This window comes from Ictidomys tridecemlineatus, chromosome 10, assembly GCF_052094955.1.
Source record: "Ictidomys tridecemlineatus isolate mIctTri1 chromosome 10, mIctTri1.hap1, whole genome shotgun sequence".
Taxonomy (NCBI): Eukaryota; Metazoa; Chordata; class Mammalia; order Rodentia; family Sciuridae; genus Ictidomys; species Ictidomys tridecemlineatus.
Window position 1 is genome coordinate 105,613,728 of NC_135486.1, and position 20,134 is coordinate 105,633,861.

The 20,134-nt window shown below is 52.0% G+C and overlaps 1 protein-coding gene across 4 annotated transcripts in view; it reads left to right on the forward strand.

Moving 5' to 3' along the window:
* Positions 1-10,364: 10,364 nt before the first annotated feature.
* Amz1 (archaelysin family metallopeptidase 1) overlaps positions 10,365-20,134 on the forward strand; it is a 35,187-nt gene continuing 25,417 nt past the window's right edge. The window contains exons 1-2 of one of the 4 annotated variants that reach the window (XR_013426780.1): positions 10,365-10,481; positions 10,746-10,825. The gene's annotated coding sequence lies outside the window, so the exon portion shown is untranslated. Of the gene's footprint in view, positions 10,482-10,745; positions 10,826-15,112; positions 19,657-20,134 lie in introns of those variants that run through there. The other 3 variants (XM_078023602.1, XM_040277152.2, XM_021720571.3) reach the window with 3 other exon arrangements.

The following is a 20,134-nucleotide window of genomic DNA, read 5'->3' on the forward strand; positions in this document are numbered from 1 at the left end:
CTTTCAATGTGTTACTGAATTCTGTTTGCTGATACTTGTTTGAGAATTTTTTTTTTTAAATTTTTGAGAATTTTGTTCATCAGGAATGTTGGCCTGTAATTTTCTTTCTTAGGGCATCCTTAGCTGACTTTGTTATGAGGGTAAAGCAGGCCTTGTAAAATGAGTTGGGAACCATAACACTTTCAGGAGAAAACATAGGAATATAGTTCCTTGACTCTGGTCTTGGCAAAGATTTTCTTAAGATATAACACCAAAACTAAAAATGAACAAAACCCAAGACAGGTGCTGTGGCACATCCCAGTGACTTGGGAGGCTGAGGCAAGAGGATCACAAGTCAGAGGCCAGCCTCAGCAGTGAGGCTTTAAGCAACTTAGTAAGATCTTATCTCAAAATAAAAAGGTTCTGGGGATGTAGGTTGTGGTAAAGTGCCCTGAGCTCAATCTCCAGTATGAAAAAATTAAAAAAAAAAAAAAATAACCAAAATCTACCAGTGGGACTACATCAGGCTGAACAGCTTCTGCACAACCAAGGAATAACAAAGACGCAGCCTGTGGAATGGGAGACAGTATTTGCAAACCATACATCTGATGAGAGATTAATATCTAAATATAAGGAATTCACACAGCTCATTAGCAAAAAATCAAATGACCTGATTAAAAATGTGCAAAGACATTTTCCCTAAAGAGACATTTTTTTTCCCCAAAGAATAGAAATGAAAAGATCTTCAACATCGCTAATCATCAAAAACACTAGCGCTGGGGATGTGGCTCAGTGGTCGAGTGTGTGTTTAACATGCTCTAAGGCCTGGGTTTGATCCCCAGCACCACAAAAACAAAACCAAAATGAGATTTCACCTCACATCTGTGAACAATTGTTATTAAAAAGTAAATAACAAGTGCTGCTAAGTATGTGGGAAAAGGGATTTTGCTCACTATTTGTGGGTGTCCTTGCACACTATTTGTGGGGGTTCCTTGGTGTACCCCCTGTGTAGCAGTGTGGAGGTTGAGGATGATCACATGACCCAGCAGTCCACTCTTAGGTGTATATCCAAAGGAAAGGAAATGAGCCTTTTGAAGAGGCGTCTGCACCCCGCTGTTCACTGAAACTACATATATACAATAGAAGACGGTTTAAAAAAAAAAAAAAAAGAAAATCTTGCCATTGCCATTGTGACAACATGGATGTACCTGGAAGACATTACGCCGAGTAAAGTAAGCCAGGAACAGAAAGACATAGATTGTGTGATCTCATTTAATCCCAGTGACTTTGGAGGCTGAGGCAGGAGGATCACAGGTCACAGGCCAGCCTCAGCAACTCAGGCCTTAAGCAACTTAGAAATCTAGAAACAGGGAATTCACAGAAGCAGAGCAGAATGGTGTTGCCAGGGGCCAGGCGGAGCTGGGCTGGGCTGGTCTGGGCTGGGCTTGGGGAATGGGGAGGGACGTTATAACTTTTGATTAAAAGATGGAACAACTTCTGGGAGCTATTGCACAGTGTGGGTGATGGTGGATGTGTTAATTCCGTTACTGCTTTAGCTTTTTTGCTGCTGTGACCAAAGGACCTGACAAGAACAATTTTAGAGGAGGAAAAGTTTATTTGGGGCTTACAGTTTCAACTATCTCAGTCCATAGCAACTCAGGACATGAAGATTAGGAAGCAGAGAGAGACCCTGCTCTCTAGGGACAAAATATAAACCCCAAAGGAACACCCCCAGAGAACTACCTCCTCCAGCCACACCCTACCTGCCTACAGCACCACCCAGTTAATCTATTCAGGGGACTAATGCACTGATTAGGTTAAGACTCTCCTAACCCAGTCATTTCACCTTTAAACTCTTTGAATTGCCTCACACTTAAACTTTTCAGGGACACCTCATACCTAAACCATAACTGTTATGTTAATTATTACAAACAAAAATCACATCACACTGTACATCTTGAATATATCCAATTGTTGTTTGACATGTTTATTGTTTAAGTGGTACCTGACAGTGCTTCTGAGTTGACACTTTGTTCTGAGTCTGGCTGGGCAGACCCCAGGCCTTGGGGGAAAGTGTTGGAGAACATCTCTGGAGAGATCCCTCCTGTAGCATGGCCCATATGATTCATGGACGTTTAGGGGACACCCATGGGAAACCCCAAGTGCCTTATGATTCCCAGGGTCCGAGGGCAGGTGGCATTGGATGGAGACTCTCTCCAACTTTGGTCCTCAAAGCGGTAACCCAGGTGTCAGCCAAACCGAGTTCAGTCTTCCAATCTTTGACCTCCAGGATCAGCTTGCAGTGATTCAAAGTCGACGGTCAGGTACCAGGCAGGTGGGGCTGATCAAAGTAAGGTCAGGAGGGGGTCAGGCCCAGGCAGGCCCCTGTGGACCATGCAGGCTCAAGGAAGGCCTGCCCTGTCATTTCCAGGCTGTGTGGACTTTTTTTTTTTTTTTTAAGATAGGCTTTTAGGCCAATGTTAGACCCTAAGCAGCTGGTACATTATTTGTTTTTTTTAAGAGAGAGAATTTTTTTAATATTTATTTTTTAGTATTTGGCAGACACAACATCTTTGTTGGTATGTGGTGCTGAGGATCGAACCCAGGCCGCACCCACGCAGGCCAGGCAAGCCCGCTACCGCTTGAACCACATCCCTAGCCCCAGGCTGTGTGAACTTGACGAGCCACCAGATCTCAGAACCTACCTCCTCATGTGTACATGGGGCTTAGCCATCGTCCCTTAGGTAAGTGTGGGGCATCCTGATGCTCCAGGCACAGTGCCATCTGCCAGGGAACTGGTGTTGGGTGAGCCTCCCTGCTGGCCTTGTCCCTGCATATGTGGGATTGGGGGGTGCCCTAGATGTATCCACCTGCAGAATAAGTAGCTTCAGCTGGGTCGAGGAAGTGGTGGGATACTGGAGGGCAGTCGGGCCCAACCTGACCCTGGGAGGCCAGAGTGTCTGCTGCCCAGTGGCTACCTGTTCCCACAGCCTTGTTTGAGACCCTAGTGTCATCATGGTGCAGTCCAACCTGTGCAGGCTTAGGCTTGGCCCTGTGGGGAGTGCAGGACCTCCGAACAGCCACCGCATGTCATCACAGGTGTGACTAAGGGCAGACACCAGAAGGGAGGAGCTCTGTAGGCCAAGGCCCTGAGCTAGGAGAGGTTCTACAGGGCTAGATCTAGTTTCCCATGGAGTAGGGGGCCCCTTGGCCTGTGTTCCGAGTGCGAGCAGACCCTCCCTTGGTACCTACATCCCCTGACCGAGTCACGTACTTTTTTCAGTCACTCAACAAATGGTGCTTGGGAGGCCCTATGTGGCAGGGTTTTGGGAATAGAGCTATTGGGATCACCCTGCCCCACTGCCTTATTGGGGACTGAATCAGAGTGCTCTTCTACCGAGCTACACCCTAAGCCCTTTTTACTTTTTATGTTATTGTTGTTTGGTATTAAGATTGAACCCAGGGCTGGGGATGTGGCTCAAGCGGTAGCGCGCTCGCCTGGCATGCGTGCGGCCCGGGTTCGATCCTCAGCACCACATACCAACAAAGATGTTGTGTCCACCGAGAACTAAAAAATAAATATTAAAAATTCTCTCTCTCTCTCTCTCTCTCTCTCTCTCTCTCTCTCTCTCTCTCTCTCTCTCTCCTCTCTCACTCTCTCTTTAAAAAAAAAAAAAAAAAAGATTGAACCCAGGAGGGCTTCGCCACTGATCCCACATCCAGCTCTTTTTAAATATTTTTATTTATTTATTTATTTAAAAAATTTTTAATAGAGAGAATTTTTAAATATTTATTTATCTATTTTAGATTTCAGTGGGCACAACATCTTTATTTTTATGTGGCAACAGGGCAGTAGAGACTTCTCGAGAGCACGGGTTGCCAGAGTAGCTGAGCCACTGACTGGACTAGGGGCTGCCTCCTCCTTCCTGGGGAGATGGGAGGCTGGGAGGATCAGAAACTGGTTCTCAGGGCCATGGGGTGGGAGGATGTGAGACTAACACACAATCCTGGCCTAAGGTTGGTGACCTCTCAGATAGAATTTGCATTTTTGGTCACTCAATGGCCTTCATCCTCCCACTCCTCTGCAGAGGCAAATCCAGGTGTCAAATGGACACCCCCACACACACTGCTGACCGTCTATCCTATGTGTGGGCAGCTGGTTCAGCCCCGGCCAGCCTTGTCTGTAAAGTAGGGTGTGCACCCATTTGTCCTCACACCATGCTGTGCTGAGAACCGATTGAAAGGTGGTGGGTAGACTGCAGGGCTCTGTGTCCTAAAGAAGGTTGTAGCTTCTCTTACCCCTTCCCCCCCTGGACTGTTTGTGGTCCTGGAGGTTGTGTTGCTCAACCTGGTTCTTCTGTCCCTCTGCTACTTCCCCTGACTTCCAACACCACCCTCTCACGGACACACTCAGAACGCTGGGTGAGTCCACCCTGAGCCCTGCACATCTACCACTGAAGCCCTGGAACGATCCAAGGACAATACCCAGGTGTCTTAGTCCTTTTGTGTTGCTGTCACAAAATACCAGAGGCTGGGTAATTTTTAAAAAGGTTTATTTGACTCATGATTTTGGAGGCTAGAGAGCCTGAATGGCATGGAGCTGGCATCCGGTGAGGTCCCTGGCTGCTCACAACGTGGAGGATAAGTGGGAAGGGTGTGTTGGCATGCAGGAGGGGCATGTGTGCAAGCTAGGAACTGGGAGATGGCAAGGGCTCCCTTATAACAACCCTCTTGAGGGAACTAAAACCCTCTGAGATCACCATGAGTCCACTCAGGAAGTGGACCCCACAGTACCTGACTGCCTTCTACCAGGCTCCCCGTCCTAAAGGCTCCCACCTCAAGACCACTGAACGGGGGATCAACCTTCCAGCACAGGAACCTTTGGGGACACACTCATACCATATCCAAATTACAGCATGTGACATCATTGCCAGTCCTGATGACCTCAAACTCAGAGCATTCACTTGCACCCTCCCCTGGGTTCCTGCAGCCACCTCTCATTTCTTCCAGTGCGTTCCCCTCTGTGGCTGCTGAAGAGATCTCTCCCTGTGTCCCACACAGCAAGGGATCAGTGAAACGGGTGCTGTGCACCGGCTGAGGAAAATTCACCAGAAATTATAGAAATTAATTGAAAGCGGGGCACAATGGGTGCTCTGATGGAGATGGGATTTAACAAAGAACAAGAGCTGGCATTTTATTTTTATAGGTAGGGACATCAGAGAGTTTCAGTGTGACAGGCTTCTTGAGGAAAACAGGATCAAGATGGGAAAAACCAGTTGTTTGAGGCTTGGCAGTTTATGCCCACCTCCTCTCTGCCTCTGAGTGTCTGCGTTGGGACCTAGGGATGTCCTAGGTGAGGTATAATCTGAGCAGTCTCAATCGGTGGAATTTCACCAAGAGGTCCCAGGAAAGCAACCCCTGCCTTGCGATGGCGCAAACAAATCCATAATTCATACATGGCCTCTGACAGTGGTCTCTCTGAATCTGGTCCCTCACTTCCCTGCCTGGAACCAACCATGGCTCCCATTCCTCCTAGGCTAGTGCCCAAGAACTCTGGGTCAGGGCTGCCAATCCTTCCAGCAAGAATTCTTGCAGAGCCATTTGAGGTGTGGGGGTGCAGGTTGTAATCCCAGCTGCTTGGGAAACTGAGGAAGGAGCAGAGCAAGGTCAAGGCCAGCCTAGACAACTTAAACCTGTTTCAAAAAAATAAAAAGGAGGGCTGGGGATGTAGTTCAGTGGTAAAGCCACCTGGATTCAATGTCTAGTAACATGCACACACACGCACACACGCGCACACACACACACACATACATACTTCTTGCAAAGCTCCCCTTAATCCATGCCAGATACCAGCATAAGATTGTCAGAGCCACCTGGCTGCGCTTGGATTTTGGGGCCGCATCCCTAGTTTTAGTAGCAGGCAGTCGGCAGGGTGTGTGGAATTTCTTTTTTCACAAGATTGCAGGAGAGCATTGTTAAATCCGGTCTCCATCAGAGCACCTACTATGCCCCACTTTCAATTAATAAATGAGTCTTTATTTAATTTCTATAATTTCTGGTGAATTTTCCTCAGCCGGTGCAGAGCACCCGTTTCACTGATCCCTTGCTGTGCGGGACATAGGGAGAGATCTCTTCAGCAGCCACAGAGGGGAACACACTGGAAGAAATGAGAGGAACCCAGGGGAGGGCACAAGTAAAACACATACCTGTTTTATTTGTTTGAATTTTTAAAAATTTCACTGTCATTTTGAGATGTGTTTTTATTGAGTGTATACTTTGCACCAAGTTATTTTCTTTCAGCTATTGATGCATGTTCAGCACATCCACTATCTTTTGACTCCCATTGCTGCATTTGGGAGGTCAGCTGTCCATCTAACTTCCATTGGGTGAAAGTAACTCCTTCTCTAGATGCTTTAAAGAATTTGTCTCATTGTCTTTGGCTTTCTGCAATTTTACCATCATGAACAGATTAACAGTTTCCTTTTATTTATTCTCAGAATTCACTGGGATTCCTAAATCTGGGAATTACTGGTTTTCATCAGTTCTCACCATTTTCAGCCAGAAACTTTTCAATCTCAATCTCTCTCCTTTTCTCTTCCTTTCCCTCTCCTCCCCTCCCCATATTTATTTTCTCTCTTCCTCCTTCTAGAACTCCGGTGGATATGTGAAAACTCTTGTTTTCCTCCATATTTTATTTTTTTAATGTTTATTTTTTAGTTGTAGGTGGACACAATATCTTTATTTTATTTTTATGTGGTGCTGAGGATTGAACCCAGAGCCTCACACATGCTAGGCGAGCGCTCTACGGCTGAGCCACAACTCCAGCCCCTCTCCATACTTTCCTTTTCTTTTCAATGTTTTCTTTTAAAAAAGAACTTAACCTCTATTTATTTTTTTAAGAGAGAGAGAGAGAGAGAGAGAGAGAGAGAGAGAGAGAGAGAGAGAAGAGAATTTTTTAATATTTATTTTTTAGTTTTTGGCAGACACAACATCTTTCTTTGTATGTGGTGCTAAGGATTGAACCCGGGCTGAATGCATGCCAGGCGAGCGAGCTACTGCTTGAGCCACATCCCCAGCCCTTTAATTTATTTTTTAGGCCTTGAGGGTAAGGGGGAGAGAAATCAGATCCTGTCCTGTGGGACCCTTCCACCTTTAGCAATATAGGGTAAAAATGAATCAGGTGCCAACCCAGTGTCTCACACGTGCTAGGCAAGCACTCCAGCCCAGCCCTCAATGTTTTCTCTTTTGATTCTTATGCTATATTCTGTGTGTGCTTTTCAAAAACATGTCCTGTCACTTTATTTAGCTTCCTGTGCTGGGCTGATGTGTCCAAGCTTGTCTGATACTTTATTTGTAGCAATCTTAGTTATCTTAGTCTTTATTAGTTTGGGTCACAAGAGCTGCTTAAGAAATAAACCCTAAACTAACATTTTATTGCCCACAAAGTAGCCCACTGTTGGGCCGCTTCCCTCCAAGTGGAGAAATGGAGACCCTGCTTCATCCTGTGCCTTCTCATCATCAACCCAGACTCCTCACATTTCCCTGGGACTTGAGTCACATCAGCTGTCTAGCAATGAGGAGACGCACATGGGGGCTCATGTATAAGTGGCTGTTGTGGCTAGGCCCAGAGGCTGCACGCCATCAGCACCCACATTCAGCTATCCAGATGCCAGTTGCACTCCCTGCCCAGCTACAGGATTCTGGAGATGTAGTAATCTGGGAGTGCCTGGGGCTGATCAGTGGGCCACACTGTCCTGCATCTGCACAGTGTGTGACAACTTCAGCACTTGGAATGTCATTTCCTCATGTTTAACTATGTGCTTCTCAGTGACTTTGGAGAACTGGGAAGTTCTTTGAGGCCTAGGATACAAGCTAACCTGAATAGGATGGATCACTACTTGGAGGCCCCTCAAACCAAACTTGTTGCATGGAATTCTCTATATCCCTGGGTCTCAAGCCCATGTGAAAGCTGATTGGTAGCTCAGACCTCTTGGAAATTTTTTTTTTTTTTTGATACCAGGGGTTGAACCCAGGCGTGCTTAACCACTGAGACACATCCCCAGACGTTTTTAATTTTTTATTTAGAGACAAGGTCTTCCTAAGTTGCTTCATGCTCCATTAAGTTTCTGAGGCTGGCTTTGAACTTGCAATCCTCCTGCCTCAGCCTCCCAAGCTGCTGGGATTCCAGGTGTGCACTATCGTGTCTGGTTCCCTGATTCATTTTTACCCTATATTGCTAAAGGTGGAGGGGTCCCACAGGACAGGACCTGATTTCTCTCCCCCTTACCCTCAAGGCCACTGAACCGAAGCCCAAGTTTGCGGCTTTTGGCAAATACTCTCTGAACAAAAGGGCACCGACCAATCAGAATGGACATTGGCTGGCACTCTGAGTCAAGGTGCTGCAGCTGGTGTCAGTGCTGTTGCTAGGCGGATTTCACTTCCCAGTGAAAGTAGGCTGACTTTTCTGGGCCAACCGTCTCCCTACAAATAATGACAAGTGTTGGGGGCTGGGGCGCAGCTCAAAGGGTGTGCCTGCCTGGAATGCACAGGCCCTGGCTGGATCCCCAGCACAGAAAAAAAAAAAATCCTGGATAAAATATTTTAAAACCATCTCTTTAGGAACACGGAATTGCTGAGAAGACAGGCGATGGCTATCAGGCGAAGTTCTAGGGGAAGTTGGATCACTCGGATGCAAGCCTCCCCCTGCAAGGCTTTCGAGAGCCCACCTGGGTTCTGGGCCAGGGGAGCTCGGAGGGGATGGGGCTCTGCTGACAAGATGCCCTGAATCATGTCCTCAAAGCAGAGATGGAAAACACACCAATTACTGCCTGATGAGCACCGTTGTCTTGGGAAAGTACTTCCAAATGGGTGTCCATGGGGAACAACATTGAGAGTGTGAAAAGCTGAGACCCAGCCAGGCATTGGTGGCCACCACCTACTCTGGTGGGTCCCAGGCTGTCATGCCTGTTGCCTGCCTGTAAGCTGGGGTAGTAGCCTCCCTTTCCAGTGTCAGGGCTCCTGAAGATGGCCGTGGGCCTCATGCATATCTCCCTGTTCAGAACCCAGTACCAGCTGGCACACAGCAGGTCTATGAAGAGCTGAGACAGACTCTGCCTTTCCAGTTGGCCCCAGGAGGCAGGCATATGAACCCATTTCATGAGAGGAGAAACTGAGGCAAAGAAGTGGAGACTCATAATTCTGCCATGTGGCATCATGGACTTGAAATGGGAAGTCCCTCCCCCACAAACTCTGTACCTACCTTAGGGTCAGGGCCATGGTGCTGGAGGCCAGCAGAACCCAGGCTGACTCCTGTCCTCTCTCTATCCTGGTTCTCAACATCCCCAGAGAGCTTTTAGGGCATTCAGCCTGTGCTGACTGAATAGGGTTGGGTAACTGTTGGCCAGGGCCTTAGCAAGAGGGTGTATCAGTTAGTGCTGTGTAACAAGTAACCCCCAAACAGGTGACACTTCTGTTATTATTTTCAAAGAGTCAGTGGGCCATCCAGGCAGCGTGGCTGCTGTGGATGGGGTGTGGTTAATCTTGGCAGGGCTTAAGTGTGCCTCTGAGGGAGACTGGTGGGTTGGCTGGAGTTAGCTGGATAGTCTCTGCTGGGATGACCAAGTCCTCACGTGCTCCCTATCTTCTAACAGAGGGTTTGCTATAGCAGGAGTCTAATTCAGCAAGCAGAGGCATGGGTGTCCCTTGAGGTCTAAGGGACATGGGATACTTCCCATGTGAGCCAGGAATGGAGGATGCAGAGACCTCCCATCTTGCCCTTCTGGTGGGCGGGACTGGTAGGTCACTTCTATCACTTTCTACTGGTCAAGTCACAAGACAGGCACCTCTGATAGTAACTGGGGCAAAGTCCCATGGCAGGAGGCACGGTGACTTGGGGAGGGGTGGAGAATGGGGCACACTTAGCCATTGGTCTACCATAAAGGGGGGCTTAGCAGTCTCTCTCTGTGGCTCCAGCCACTGAGGAGGTGGGTACTGGGGTCTTGGTGCTTAAGGGCCGCTGACTGACCTCCCCAATATGGGGCTTCCAGTAGATGGGGGTGGGACAGTGGTTCAGTCTCAGAACTTAAGCCCATGTCCCAGGCAGTATTGCAGCACAGGTGCTAGCTCAGGGTAGCCATCCCAGGAGGTTTATTGAATGACTAAATGACCTACATCAGGCAGCCCAGAGAGACAGTACCCAAGCCTCCTTCTTGGGTGCAGGCCTGGCTTGGGGTGGAGGGTGTCTCCACTTGTGGGATACTTCCCATGTGAGCCAGGAGTGGAGGACGCAGAGACCTCCCATCTCACCCCCTCCATGGAGACCCTCTTCCCTGCACTCATCAGTTGCTGTCAGCCCAGGATGTGTCGCCATGGAAACTGCTTGGCAAACGCTGGCAGGCAGAGGCGGCCAACAGCAGCTTGAGCTACCGAGCTCTAGGCGCCCGTTGGAGTGACATCTCGGGCAGCATGAGCAAGCACGCCTGGCCGTGTGTGGCACGTGTGTGGTGAGCGGGGACGGGCAAGCAAGGGTGGGCATCTGGGCACTGGTGGTGTGTTGGAACCAGTCCAAGTGTGCCTGCTGCGTGTGTTTGCATATGCTCGTACGTGTGCGCGCTCCTGTGTGTGTGAACTGAATGAGCTGTGTCTGTGCACGTGTTCCCACGGCTGCCTGGGGCACTGGGTGTGTGCAGAGTCAGGGCTACGCTACAATGTACGGCCCTGTGGCCCCCCTCGGTTGAGTGTTCACTGTGCGCTGGGCATTGACCCAGGTCCTGGCAAAACGAGATGGAAGTGGCCGCTGCCCCTGTCCCCCACCTGAAGTTCCAGGCCGAAGACAGCTGCTGACCAGGTGATTACAGGTGTCGATGGACGTGAGTGACGGGAGGGCTTCCGGGAGAAGGCGGCTATTGGGCCTGAAACCTGCTATGGAGGGGGAAATGTCCAGGCATGGCAGGAGGACAGTGCTCTGGGCATCAGGCACAGCCCAGGCTGGGGCCCAGAGGCTGGAGAGGACTAAGGAGAGATGGGCAGAGGATGGTCACGAGGGGCGGTGGCCAGAGCACGTGTGGCCCTGACGAGGTTGGGCCTCTCCCTGTCTTAGGAAGCCCAGCTAAGGAGGGGGTACAGGGACAGGCACTCCTTCCAGAGGGACGGCACAGGGGGAGGGGGTGCGTGGCTGGGAGGACAGAGCTGGGGAAGGTGGGATGGGGTAGGGGAGGTGGCCAGGGCCCCAGGGGCTCCCGGGAGAAGGTGACCTTTTTTGGGACCAGGGGAGTCTTTGACAGGCTTACTGTTGGGTGACGGGGCTTGGGAGGGTGTGGAGGCTGCAGCAGGCTGGGGTTGGGGTCATCATGAGGGACTTTGGAGGATGGTGCTCCTTGGTGACTGTGGGCACAGGGGCGGGGTAGGGGCTGGGACAGTGCAGCTTCCTGGGGCCTAGGGGACCTCTCCAGGTCCTGGGCATTGCCTAAGCCCCCCCCCCCATTCAGCCAGGCGGGGTGATGGCCCCTGGAGCAGCAGGAGGCCAGGCCCTGGGGACCCCAGAGCAAACCTGCAGTGTGGAGAGGGCTTCCTGTGCCCACCCTCCCCACGCTGAGGGGTGGGCTACCACGGGGCCGACTTGGGATGTCCTGGCCTCTCGGCCTGAGGATCCCTCCTCCAGCAGCCACCCCAGAGCAGGGCCACCTGGTGCTGCCACCGGGTATTCCGTGCAGACAAAGCTGCTGGACTAACGGGTCAGAGGCCTGGTGCTGCCACAAAGCAAGGACCTCTCAGGCAGGGCTGGGCATGCAGGGCTAGGGCCCTGTCCCACTACACTCGGGGTCCACACCCCGTGCTCACTGCCCCTGCACTCTGTGCCTCCCTGGGTCTCTCCTGCCCACCCATAGGGTGAAGGAAGTCCTGTGGGTCTCCCCAGAGGGAGGGACACCCAGGTCTCCAGAGTGTGACCTCAGCGGGGCACCCTGGCCAAATGACCACACACTGGGCTTTGGAACCCGCATGACCATCAAAGGTGAGTGACAGGCAGGAGCCTCGGAGGGGGCAGGCTGCCATGCTCCCGGCCTCCCCTGGCTGACCCCATCTGTCCTGCAATGGCTGAGGAAGCAGGTTCCAGAGAAGCAGCTAGGACTCTCCACCGTGGCAGCTGCACAGGATGCAGCTCAGAGCTGAGAACCCCGGGGATGGTCAGCGCCACCCTGCCTGACAATGTTGTTGTTTGGGGGACCCCAGGTAGGGGCTGCAGGACCACCTCCAGGCAGCCCAGAGACAAAGTGAACCCCAACAGGGACAGATGTCCCAGGTGTTGGGAGGGCACGGGTACCCTGCTGTTTCAGCGGATCCCTCCTGGGCCACTCTTCTGTTTCTGCTTGAGAAGCAACAGGTGGGCACGGTCCCTGCCCTGACTATACAAAACCAAGAGTGAGGTTCAGGGAGGGGGGAGGGAGATGGTGACGGTGCTGGGGGACCCGCAAGGTGCAGGCAGGAGAAACAGACCCAGGAAAACTAGGAAGGTGGGGCTCCTGGATGCCTGGGCCCATCCTCATCCCCTGACCTTGGCCTACTCTGGGGCCTGGGTGATAGAGAAAGGACCACAGGTGCAGCCAGGAGGGGCCAAGTAGCTCCCCCTCCACATGCAGAGCAGCTAAGGGCCTTCAGTGTGTGCATGTTGAGGGGTGGCTCTGCATTGAGGTCCCTGAAGCTCCAGCCACCCCAGTCACCCTGGCTGTTCTCTGGGAAACAAGGGCTTTCAGAGCTGGGGGACCTGGAGCGAATGCTAATCCATCAGCTCAAAGGGTAGCTTCAGGCTGGGAGCAGACGACTGGGCCCCAGGCCAGGGCCAGCTGGGCCTGTCTGGGAGCCCTGTGCCCCCCATCACTGCAGCATGATGCTCCTTGTGCCCAGGGGCTTCTGTTCCCCCTCAGGCCTGAGAAGGGTCTTCATCTACTGTAGGATGGGGTGGGGGCTGGAGCTCCAGCAGGTTGGGGTCCCTGGCACCCAGCTGGAGCTGACACTGGGTGGGCCCTCAGTAAATAGTCCCTGGAAAAATGGCTGCTTTGGGAGTATGAAGCAGATGGAATGTTTGCATTCCAGGTCAGCTTCTTGATCTGGAGAGACAGGGAGGCCTGGGGAAACTGAGGCATATGGGAGCCCCTGGATTGGAGGAGACCTTGACCCTGTGCCCCTGCCCTATTTGTGGCCCTGAGTCTTACAGAACAGCACCGTGGCCCTGCCCCACCCTGCATCCCCTGTCTGGCCAGGACTCAGTCCCCACCACCTCCCATCTAAATATCACCTGCCCTCCCCCGCCTCCCCCTCCATCCCTCACTGCTCCCAGATGGCCTCAGTATAAGGCTGGGCCCTCCCTAACCCCTTTGTTCTGATCCCTGCCTCCTTGCTCTCAGCGGCTCCCACCCGGGGTGGTGCCTCATCCTGTACCACATCACCCAGCGGCTCCCACCTGCCCAGAGGCTCAGCACACTCTGGGGCCCCTCTCTCTGGCCTGAAGCCCTCTCTGCCCATTGGCCCTGGCTCATCTCTCAGGCCCATCTACATGGCACATGGGCAAGAAGCGGTCCTCAGTGCCCATCATCCCCTGCTGTCCCACCCTTGCCTGCTGGCCCTGTAGCTGGGGCTATAGGGAAGCCAGGGCCGAGGTGCACAGAGACGTTAAACATCATCCTGTCCCAAAGCTCAGCACAAAGTATTGCTGAATGAATGGTTGCCCTGCTTTAAAGACCTACTATGTGCCAGAACATTAATAGTCTTTTTTTTTTTTTTCCTAATCCTTCTAACAATCTGAAGCATTTTCCTGGTTTTCAAATGGGATGAGTTTCCTGTGGCTGTTATACAGGTTGACTTACAACAAGAGTTTATTTTCACTTCTGGAGGCCATAAGTCTGATGGGGGTAGAGCCACACTCTCTTTCTTTTTTAAAAAAATTTAATTAAATTAATTATATGTTCAACATCTATAGCAATTAGAGAAATGCAAATCAAAATCAATCTAAGATTTCTTCTCACACCAGTCAGAATGGCAGTGATCAAGAATACAGACAACGGGGCTGGAGTTGTGGCTCAGTGGTAGAGCGCTCACCTAGTGCAGGTGAGAAACTGGGTTCAATCCTTGGCACCACATAAAAATAAATAAATAAAAATACAGGCATTGTGTCCACCTACAACTAAAAAAAAAATTTGAAAAAAAAAAGAATATAGACAACAATAAATGTGGGTGAGGATGTGGGGAAGAAGGTACACTCCTACACTGCTGGTGGGACTGCAGATTGGTGCAACCACTCTGGAAAGCAGTATGGAGATTCCTAAGAAAACTTGGAAGGGAACCACATTTGACCCAGCTATCCCACTCCTCAGTCTATACCCAAAGGACTTAAAATCAGCAAACTATAGTAATGCAGCCACATGAATGTTTATAGCAGCTCAATTCACAATAGCTAAACTGTGGAAGCAACCTAGATGCCCTTCAGTAGATGAACGGATAAAGAAACTGTGGTATAGATACACAATGGAATATTATTCAGCATTAAAAGAGATTAAAATTTTGGCATTTGCAGGTAAATGGATGGAGTTGGAGAATATCATGCTAAGCAAAGTAAGCCAATCCCAAAAAACCAAACGTAGAATGTTCTCTCTGATAAGTAGATGCTGATCCATAACGGGGTGGGGAGTGATGGGAAAAATAGAGGAACTTTGATTGGGCAAAGGGGGAGGGAGGGATAGGAAGGGGACATGGGGGCAGGAAAGGTGGTGGAATGAGATGGACATCATTATCCTAGCTACGGGTGTGACTGCACACATGGTGCAATGCTACGTCATGTACAACCAGAGAAATGAAAAGTTGTACTGCAATTGTGCACGATGAATCAAAACGCATTCTGCTGTCATATATACCTAATTTAAATAAATAAATTAAATAATAAGAGTTTAATTTAATTAATTTATTTTATGATAGAATGCATTTTGACATATTGTACACAAATGGAGCACGACTTCTCATTCCTCTGGTGGTCCGTGGTGCAGTCACTCTGGTAGTGTAATGGTACATGCGTGGAGGGTAACAATGTCTGTCTCACCCTGCTATCCTTCCCATCCCACATCCCCACCCCACCCTCCCCTCCGGGGCTTCCCTCCACACAAACCAAAGCTCCTCCATTCTCCCCATCCCCCACCCCACTATGGCTCAGCATCTGCTTATCAGAGAAAACATTCCAGCCTCCTCTTGGGAAGGCTCCAGGGGAAGGTCCTTCCTGCCTCTTCCGGTTTCTGGAGTCTCCAGGCATTCCTTGGCCTGTGACCTGGAGAAGTTAAACATCCTGTCCCAAACATCACTCCATCTCTGCTTCCATGGCCTCCTGCCTCGAGACACTGTGGTTTCTATCCCTCTCCTTTTTTTTTTTTTTTACTAGGGATTGAACCCAGGGCTACTTTACCACTGAGCTATGTTCCTAGACCTTTTATTTATTTTATTTTGAGACAGGATCTCCCTAAGTTGCTCAGGCTGGCCTCAAACTTGGAATCCTCCCTCCTCGGCCTCCTAAGTATGGTATTACAGGAAGGCACCACCATGCTCAGCTTATTTTCTATCTCTTATGAGGACACTCTCAATGGTCTGAGGCCTGATCCAGAGTTATCTCCTCTTGAGGTGCTTCCTTTATATCTGCAGAGACACTATTCCAAATAAGATCCCACTCTGATCTTATATGGGTGGGCACATCTTTTTGGGGCCACTGTTCAACCCACTCTGGGGAAACAGGTGTAGGAAGGTGTAGCAGCTTCTCTAGGCTACTAAGCTCTGGTAGCCCAGATTTACCCCCGTCACAGGGTGTCGATGAGGGTGAAGGTAAGGTGGCAGCCTTGGCCCATCTGGTTGGAAGGACAGGGGTTCCCATGTCAAGGGAGCAGACTCTGGCTTCCACCGGAGGGGTCTGGAACCCAGCTTCTGGGAGGCCCGTGTGTGCTATGCATAGACTGGGTTGTCTGAGGGGGCGTCGGCCTGGGTGCCAGCCACTGTGGGGGCCTCTAGTCTACCAGGGCACCCAGTTAGGGCCTTGCTCACCTAGAGGTTCAAGTTCAAGCTCCAGCCAGGCTGCTGAAGGCCTGACACCCAGTGACTCTCCAGTGGCTGCAGCCTGTCCCCACTGTGGCAGGTGGGGGCAGGGATTCCTAAAAACCAGATTTAGAGTCCAACATGGACCTTTCTCAGGTTCTGAGTTTTTTATTCCCAATAAGAAACACACGAGAAATGGCACATCAGAGGGTCGCCTTTTGAGCCCGGATCTACCTGCAGGAATTTATGCCAAGGCGGAGGACAGCTGATACCTGCATAATGACCTATAGAAACAGGGTTGCTTATCAGTTATCATAACAAACTGGAATTGGGATAAATCAAAATGTCCTAAAGCAGACGACTCTATATATAATATCCCTGAGGCAATATTTGGCATATGCTGCTGACTGGTGGCTATTGACAGGGAGGCTAGAGTGGACTATGTGGTGGGAATCCCTTTAAAAATGTATTTCAGTGTGGAGGGGAAAAAAATTGTCGGGAGGTAGCCTGACAAGTTTTATTCTTTAGGAATTCCCGAACTGTCTGCCATGGATATTTACTGTTGTATCATCATTTCTCGAGGCTTAAGGAAAATTCCTTTACAGTGTGGAGGACGGTGGTGACACATCCTTCAGCCATGCATGGGGGAGTTTTTGCAGAATGATGCAGAGGGTGGGCGGGCTGCTTGCAAGGGCCCCAGGAGGCTGGTGATGATCCAGAGAGCAAAGGAGTGGCTTGGGGAAAAGGCTTTTGGACACCAGCTAGAGCCATGATGCCACTAAACACAGGCTTTACCCCTGCAAATTGAGTCCCTTCCACCTCTGGGCTGCCTGACAGGGGCCAGGGCCAAGCTTATAGCTGGCTGTAGGAGGCATTGGAATGCACAGTCTTTTTTTTGGGGGGGGGTACTGGGGATTGAACTCAGGGGCACTTGACCACTGAGCCCCATCCCCAGCCCTATTTTGTATTTTACTTAGAGATAGAGTCTCACTGAGTTGCTTAGGGCCTCACTTTTGCTGAGGCTGGTTTTGAACTTGTGATCCTCCTGCCTGAGCCTCCCGAGCTGCTGGGGTTACAGGTGTGCGCCACTGCACCTGGCAGGAATGCCCATTCTGATGACGCTGACTATGGCACTAACAAGAGGCTGCTGACTCGTTGTGACACATGGACACTGGAGTTTGAGGCCGAGGGAAGGTGGCTTTCCTGTGACCTTGAGAATCCAGCTCACTGTCTGGCCAGCACCCCCAACCTGCCTGACTCTAGATACCACCGGGAAGAGACAAAGTCCTTCTGTGAGCTGGCAGTGGCCAGTATGTTAGGTCATCAGAGAAGGGACTCCCACCTCCCAAAGCACAGGGTACATATTGGGAAAGCTCCCAGAGGGGACCAAGCGGGTGGGCTGGACCATCCAGGTGACCTTGGCACAGTGTGGTGCCCTTACCTGTTCTTAACCTGGGACTTAGCATAGAGATGGGGCTGATTGCTCCCTGAGTTAACAGCCCCAACAGATGCTCGATCAGATTCGAGGAAATTGAGAGCAGAACAGCATAGGCTTATTGTCTAACAGTGTCCCCTAGGGGCTCCGTCCCCTCCCAGTGCTGGCATTCTAACTTTCCTTCCTAGGGAGTGCCTCTGGGGGCCTCTGGCCCACCTGCTTGTCAGCCAGGGTGGCTGCGATGGGCACAGAGATGGCTCAGATCCTCTGTCCTGTGGATGAGCCATGGCAGGGTTGAGGACCATGGCCTTGGGGAGCAGGGAGCAGAGCCACAGCTCCTGCCTCCAGGACTGTCTCCTTTGCCTAGTGAATTGGGCTCAGCTGTGGCATCTGCAACCAAAAGCAGAGGAAAGGACTGGGACACTGGGCCTGGGTGAGGGTGGGGAGGCCAGACTCTCTGGAGGCTCGGAGGTCCATGTGAGATCCCCTGACCAGTCCTTGTCTGTGGACTAGCTTAGCTCTAGGAGCCCAGAGCCCTTGAATGGCTAAGTCCAAAGGCTCCTCCACACCCCACCCTGGGGGTTGCCCGGAGCCACACTAGAAGGGTGGCCCTTTAGAGGAAGGCCAGGAAGGGGAGCAAGGCCCCCCTGCGGAGCCAGGTGTTCACAAGACCCTCCGGCCTTCCCTTCTGGCGGGGAGGGAACTGCAGAGGGCCTCAGGCTCTGCACTGGTGGCCTCGGATGTGTTGTGTCCCCTCAGCTGTCTGTCTCTGAGACCAGCCCTCTTCGGGGAAGCAGCACATTAGTTGAATACCAACAGCCTCCCCTTACTATTTATCAATCTGAGCTCACACAGGAGCCCTGTCTTCAAGCAGGGCGCCTCCCAGGACTCCAGACCCCAGGAAGAAGATCTGCACAACCATACCGAGGTTTGGTGTGGTGGGCCCTGTGAGGGGATGGTGAATTGTTGCCAGAATGCTGCCCAAGTCCCTGCAGGGGGCTCCCTGGGGCATCCTGAACAGCTGGCCTTAGAGGAGCTGAGGGTGGGGCAGGACTAAGGATCCATGTGGCCCCCAAGCAGACCAGAGCTGCCCCATACTCCTCCTTCCTAGGGAGGCGGACTAAATGGGTGCTTCTGATTCCCCAGTCTTGGGGTCCCAGAGGCATCCAGGGGCCCCACTGAGCCTCATGCCTCTTCCAGTCCTGGAATAAATGACCATGACTGGAGGTCAATGGAAGCACTACAGCAGGTCCATAAATCGATCCAAAGGGTTCACGTCTTCTCCTTTCACCACAGTCAGTGAACGCCCACCGTCTCCCAGGCATGGGTACTTGTTGGCCCATTCCAAGTACCCATGCTTGGGGGTCATGGACCTACCAAGTTGCGGCCTGTGCTTCTGATGCAGTGGGAGGGGTGGTGGGTGATGAGCATAAACCCCAGGGGCTGCATTCAACCCAGTGGTGATTCAGCCCAGGGGTGGCCTTCTGAAGCCAGAGAGTTCAGCCTTGGGAAAGAAGGTTCCAGAAGGTGAACAAGAGCCCAGGGGGCTGATGAGGGGCTGTACTCTGCGCTTTTCCTGTCTACCCTTTTCTCACCAATCCAAAAGGGTGGCTGTCAGGCTTGTCAGGAGCCCACCAACATGAGATAAGGCGTTCTCAGCACTGGGCATGTTGGGTGTGGCGTGGAGAAAGCGCTTCAGCGAATCATTATTACATGTGACGCCCAGGACAGATAAATGAGGGGAAGTGCCAGGGGCAGTGATGAGGGACTAAGTTGTAGGTCCTATGTCAGGTCACACCTCCACATTCAGGACCTCACCTGTCCCACCTGGGGAGTGCTGGCTTGGCGCTGTCGCCTGGAGGTGAATCCACGAAGCTTCCCCCCCTCGCTGCTTGGCTTTCTAAGATCTCAGGTCCCGCTCCAGGTATTTCGGGGAGAACTAGGTCGGCCTCGCAGCTTTCCCAGCGCGGGATGGCGAGGGAGCGCAGGGAGGGGTGTGGCTCCGCCCTGACTGGCCCTTGTCTCCTCCCTCGGGTTCGGCGGCGCCAGCACACTTTGGACCCGGTCCCACCTCGGTCCCTGCCCCGCGTGCTGACGTCACGCCGGGACTTCTTCGGTCTTGTTGGCCCATTCCAAGTACCCACGCTGTCCTCCGGCAGCTTCAGAGAGCGCGGGGCTGCGAGGTAGGGGCGCGCGGACAGGACTCCGGGACCGAAAGCGCACCCCGCGCGGGGTGGGCAGGGCGGCGCCGGGCACCCCCAGACTGCACCGCAGCGTCGTCTCCACCCGCGGTGTGTCCGGTGGTGTGGGCGTCAGGGGCGCACTTGGGCAGGGATGGGGAGCCCGAGGACCTGGCGCACCCAGGGAGGGTTTGGTGCAGTGTCGCGCTTGGTGCCTGGGCGGGACAGCTCGGGTCCCAGAGAGAAAGCCCAGCGAGGGAAGGGGCACTGCATTTACTTTCCGCTAGCGATGTCCCAGGCTGGGGTGACAGTGCTGTTGACTTTTCTCCACACAGGCAGTGGGAGAGGCCAGGGCAAGGCTCCCAAAGAAGGCGTTTTCTGGCCTCGCGGAGCCGGGCGGTGTGGGATGGCCCCCGGAGGCGCGCGGAGAATCTTGCATCTTGCGCGGGTGGGGTTGGGTGCCCGCTTACTGACCTGTGTG